Source organism: Lactuca virosa, chromosome 8 (genome assembly GCF_052849685.1).
Source record: "Lactuca virosa cultivar CGN04683 chromosome 8, Lactuca_virosa_CGN04683_v6, whole genome shotgun sequence".
NCBI lineage: Eukaryota > Viridiplantae > Streptophyta > Magnoliopsida > Asterales > Asteraceae > Lactuca > Lactuca virosa.
Genome location: NC_136433.1, coordinates 218411986 through 218418190, shown reverse-complemented (window position 1 = coordinate 218418190; position 6205 = coordinate 218411986). Strand labels below are relative to the sequence as shown.

At 30.7% G+C, this 6205-nt stretch overlaps 1 pseudogene across 1 annotated transcript; it reads right to left on the bottom strand.

Moving 5' to 3' along the window:
* Positions 1-2819: 2819 nt before the first annotated feature.
* Positions 2820-4938, bottom strand: LOC145133107 (putative sodium/metabolite cotransporter BASS6, chloroplastic; annotated as a pseudogene). Its single transcript, XR_013718406.1, has 6 exons — positions 4405-4938; positions 4157-4287; positions 3839-4032; positions 3485-3737; positions 3156-3408; positions 2820-3052 (listed from the first exon to the last, which is right to left on the bottom strand). The product of XR_013718406.1 is annotated as a putative sodium/metabolite cotransporter BASS6, chloroplastic (transcript).
* Between the last annotated feature and the right edge of the window lie 1267 nt (positions 4939-6205).

Genomic DNA, 6205 nt, shown 5'->3' with positions numbered 1-6205 from the left:
TGAATACAAACATATCAAAAAACTTTATAACATTTATCATATGTTTTTACTTAGAGAAAACTAAATATATTTGAAAAAAAAATCTCCAAAGTTTATTATGTAAATGGTTTTTTTTTCATGCATTTTTTTTCGATTTAACCGGTTCAACCGGTTTATTTTGACCGGTTTAACCGGGTTTTTCTAAAAACCGGCCGGTTCAATCCGGTTCAAAAATCGACATAAAACCGGTGATAGTTGAACCGCTCCCTCCACCGGTTCCCGGTCCAACCGGTCGGTTCAAACTGGTTTTTAAACATTGTTTGCACACATAATGAATTTCTTGGTAATTTAAGAGACAAAGATGACATGGTTGGACATTATGATGGTTTATTCTATATAAGGGAATTTACAATTTGATTTTACTTATGATAGTAAAATGGAGATCGGTTAAATTCATTCCATATATGATTCTTCTATGTTTGTAAAACAATGAGTTATAATGTTGGAGCATTTTGTTATGGTTGAAGGACTTTGGATGAACCATAACATTCAGGTTACTTTCATAAATGTGTATTCACAACTTGAGTATTCTAAGGTAATTGGTTGTTTGATGTATGCAATGACCAACATAAGGATTGGTATTGCAATTGTCGTAGGAAAGCTAAGTAGGTTTACTAGCAATCCTAGTACTCATCACCGACAAGTAGTAAGGTGTGTGCTGAAATATCTTAAGAAAACCATGGATTATGGTTTGACTTATGTAGGGTTTCCTTCTGTCATAGAAGGGTATTCAGATGCTAGTTGGATTATAAACATCAAGGACCACTCATCTACAAATGGTTGGGTGTTTCTGTTGGGTGGAGGTGCCATTTTTTAGGCATTTAAGAAGAAAACATGTAGCACCAATTCAACTATGAAATCCGAATTTGTAGCCCTTGCAACTTTTGGAAAAGAAGCATAATGGTTAAGGAATTTGATTTATGAAATATCTTTGTGGCCAAAGCCTATATCACCCATTTCTATTCACTACGATAGTGATGTCACCTTGGTAAAAACCTATAGTCAAGTGTATAATGGAAAGTAGCGACATTTGGGTGTTAGACACAATATGCTACATTAGCTTATAACTCATGGAATAATTTATGTTGAATTTGTTCGATTTGAACAGAGTTTAGCTGATCACTTGACGAAGGGGTTATCTAGGGACTTGGTTAGAAATTCTATGATAGGGTAGAGTTCAAGGCCTACCTGATATCTCTATGGGTGAGATACCTAATTCTCTTCTAATACAATGTTAAATGTTGAATTCAATATAAAAAAGATTACTTGTGGAGATTAAAGCATATTTGTATTACAACATCCTAAGGTACATGATTAAACCTATAGAGTTAAGGTGGGTTGAATTAAGTTCTTAATAGTTTTTTTGAAAAAGTGCATTACAAGTGCATGATTGAGAAGAACTACCTATATGAGTGTGAAGTGTTGTCGCTTTAGAAACTTGGGCTAAACTTTTATTCACTTATGAATGGATAAGGCACGTGGTTGTAATAGTGTCAAGTATAAAACATTAGAATTTGTGTAAAACATATGTGCATAATATCTTTAGTTACTTAAATGACTGGAAATGTTCAATCCTTAAGACACAAAGATTCTCGAGTATTTGAAATGTTTATCATACTGATACGAAAATTCATTCTTTAAGATATTTTCGTTTATGCATGATTTTGGTTTTGTGTTTGCTTTTAGTTAATTAAGGATTACACTAAAATGGGGGAGAAAGCAAATGTTGGTGATTTTAGTGTTATCAACATATTTTAGTGTAATTAGTATTACTATCGAGACAGACTAAGTTCATTTTATTTTCCCAAACTGAAGGTGCGATGTGCACAATCGGACTGAAAAATATGGACATAAGAATATGAGGGTTTTGGGGCAGCGCCCTTGGCGGGGTCCAAGGAAAATGGACGTTGCATGAAGAGGTTAGAACATACAAGATACGAAAACTAACTTCTTCTCTTTGCAACAAATTGTTTCAAAGAACACAAAACACAATCAATATATTATGTGTTTGTGAATCATATTAGTCCTATAATCTGGTTCGATTTCATTGATTATCTCATAAGTCTACATTTGTGTAACCCCGAGAATAAGGATCGAATTATAGATTTCGAAAAGTGATATAATTACAATCCAAAAAATTAATCAAATTACTCAAGTTATTGCTATTCTAAATCCCCTAAATTCTATCATAATGAAGAAAATTTAATATATTTAGACCTTTCTCAAAGTGTGCAATTCTTCATTCATATCTCTCATTCTTAAAATCAATGATCTAATGTTCATAAAAGATTATCCCCCTGTAATTCTTATAAAGTGTAAGTACATTGCAAAAAATCATTCCAAAGCTTTTGGCGAACCAACCACAAACTAACAATACACCTTTTGTGGACGGGGTCTAATGCATGGGCCAAAATCTTTCTTTTGGTGCTTTGATATATTCATCTTTTCATATAATCTTTAACATTAATTTTAATTTTATTTCGTTCTCAATATGAATTATGAAACGTGTGAAATTCGTACGTTTGTTTAGTACGCTTTATCTAAGGGATTGAGTTTCAGTTCTTTTAAACTAATTTTGGATTTCAAAAAATTTAACTAAACTTGCGTAGAATAGATCTTATGTAAATTCGAAGCAATCCTAGAACTAATATAATATATAGTTTAATAAAACCATCCAATTATATATTAAATATTAAAAATTAAAAACCATATCTATAAACTTAAGTCAATGAAATATTTTCTTTTTTAGCCCAAATCTTCACAAGAGAAAAACTCATTAATGACATGACTACAACCTGCACAAAATATCCAAAAATAATATGGTTTATGGTTTTACCAAAGCTTATCTCAAAAATCCAAACAACTTAATAAATTTTGATATTGAATTTTATTCGGTTTGACTCAAAAAAGTCAACGGATAAATTTAGATTTCAGATTCCAAAAAAGCCGGCGGGATTTCCACAAGCGGATCTTGAAAGAATTTATTCGCTAATGCAAGTGCCAACAGGCCGCTCTGCATACATGTATAAAGTGTTATCTGAATAAATAAAGTTTAAATAATATCTGACTCTGACAGTCTGTTAAGTTGTTCTTTCTATATTAAGTGGAAGTGAAACCTGTTTCGTAAGATAAGGTTCTTTGAAGAGGTTGGACATCGGGGTGATTGTGGAATAAAATGCCTGTAAATTTGTGTACAAGGATAAATCCGGATAAATGAAACATGATCATAAGGAATGTAATGCAGATTCCAAATGGAGAAATTATAGATTGCATGTTTATTGCAAGTGGGGCCCAACACAGAAAAAGTTCACTAAAAGTGATATAGGAGGCAAAAATGGACGAATTGCACAAGAAATTTCTGGGAAGAATCTGTAAATGTAACAAAATAATTGTTACTTTATAAAACAATGGTTTAGGAGATATGAAAAAAAAAAAAAAAAAATACCGATTGAGAAGTAAGCTAGCAGCAACAGGGGAAACAACAATCTGAAGAATATTGGAAACCATTCCACAGACATCAACATTCAACCTCTTTCCAAGAAGCAAAAGAGATAAAAATGGTGTGAAAAAAACAGCAGAAGCAGTTGATAGTGGGGTCATCACAATGCTTAGAGGTGCCATTGTTGGGTCTGTTAAAAACGTTGCATAATTCGAGAGCTGAGCACCATTAACACAAGAAGTTAGCATTATTCCATCACCTGTGACACAAACATTCTTGAAAATTTGTTAACTAGTCTCCATTTTACCACAAAAAGGAAAGCAAATGAAAGAAAAGGGAAGAATGTTTCATGTTTTATACTTCAGGAAGTTGGAAGCCTGAATAATGTTATGGCCAGTGTTCCAAAAAGATAACCAAGAAGAGGCTTTAGAACAAATTGACAAACATAACCGGTGAATATAGGTATTGGCCTCTTGAATGCTTCTGTAAAATCCTTTTCACTCAAGTTGAGTCCAACTGCAAACATCAAGAAACCTAAAGCTGGAGCATAATACCTGAAATATGATTAGAATTCATGAGTAGAAATCACACTAATTGTTTCAGTCATACAGACAAATTCTACATAGATGGGATTCAGGGACTAATGAAAGTGAAATTCTGTTAATAGATTCAGTTAACCTGCTAGTAAACCATGTGAAAGAAGATGGATGAACGAAAGCCAAAATTGTACTGATGAGGACTACTTGAGGCAAAATCGAATTGGCATTCTTCAAAATGTCGATGATGGAGGTCGCCTTTTTATCATGATTCTGAAACATACACACAAAAATTAGCATAGGCAAACTTCATACAATCGAAATATCAAAACAGTGTACACAAACTTAGTCGATTATCGAATCAAAATTTGGGATCCAGAAATCGATTACCTGAGGTAATTTTGGCGCGTACTCTTGAGACTCATTTTGATAAATCGGATTCACAAAGTTATTTGAAACACATCGACGAACTACTAATCGTGAATTCCAATCTAAAATCAACAACAGCGATGAGATACAAATCAACAATATTAATGTTATGAGGATGAAAATTAGATCTTGCGTGCAAGTCAAAATCAATCGGAGAAAAATGTACCACAGAGAGAGATGGATCGGTGATAAACTGGAAACTCTAAACATGTATTTCCTGTAAACTTAGCGATTATTTAGAGATCGAAAGAACAAATGATACTATGATAGCATACACGCATAACATCTGTTTAGAAAATGTAATTTACTTTGGGAGAGAGATGAGCATTTTGGCGGTAAAAATACGTAAGGTCGGTTATGGTGATGAAGCTCAAGGAGATTACTGTACACTCTCATCGTTGGTGGTCAAAGCTTTATGTCAACTCACTATATATACGTACTTTAACATTTTAGATATTTTTTTTATATTAAAAAATCATAGTTATTATATTTTGGTTTTAAAAGTTTACGTATTATAGTTTATTTTATTTCATTAAACTGTTATTTTTTAAAAGAAATTTTTAATACAAACATTACCTTTTATTTCTGGTTAACCGATTGTTAAAATTAATACAATTTTTTATTTATCTAAATGATATTATATGTATCTCTTAAAATGTCATCTAACTTTTTGAAATAGATTTTTATGTACTAACGTCCTATGTGTATAACATGTCAAACAGACAGCTAAGAAATCATTTAAAAAATAATAAAATACATATGATGTCATTTAAGTGAAAAAAAAAATGTTACTTTTAAAAGGTGTTAAAACTGAAAGGCTGAAATATTGGTCATAATGGTTGCCGTGAAAATTGCTTTAAAAATGGTTTTCTATGGACCAAAATAAAATGTAACAATTAAATCATAAAAATACTAAAATATAGAGCCTTTTATTTATATTGCCCCTTTTTAAATGTAGATAGCAATTTCTCATTATCTCCAACCCAACATCAAAAGTCCAAAACCCATTTTTTACGTCAAAATAGCGCAGCCTTATCTCCAACTCACACTATTTCTTATATTGTTTTGGTTTAAATAAATAATATAACACATAATTATTCAAATTTTATTAAAAATAATATATTTTTCTATATGTTAATACTCATATTATCGTATTTCTTTTTATTAGTTTAATAGGTAAGAAAATTGAATTATGGTTTCTGAATTTCAGATTCACAGATATATAAACTTCATATTTTATAAACGATTTTATATCTATATAATAGTGTATTTTAATAATGTCTATATGACTGACTTATTTGCATGTTTTGGTTCCAAATTAACGTCAACTTCATGAGTGTATGGTTTTTACACAACCAATATATTTATTAGTGAAATAATGACACCCTTTTTATAATATTTAATGGTGAGATTATAAAATAGTTGTTGGTCGTATATAATGATAACAATTCTATTATATTTGATATCAAGTATTTTTGTAGTTTCAAGAAAGTGGTGTATGAGTTGTTAAATTTGTAAATTAACATTAACATCACTTTCTTGGAGTTACGTTACAGCAATCAAAAATAAATAAATGTAAAAACTTTTTAAGATATTTATTTTTTTGTAAATATTATTGAGTTCGATTTGATAGATATGTAAACCGTTCATTTCGTTCTAGAAGATACATATATTTTTAATAGTAAGAATTTTGATCTGAGTTTCGTTCTAGAAGATACATATATAATATATTTATGCCTAGTATGTTCATATTTATTTAAGG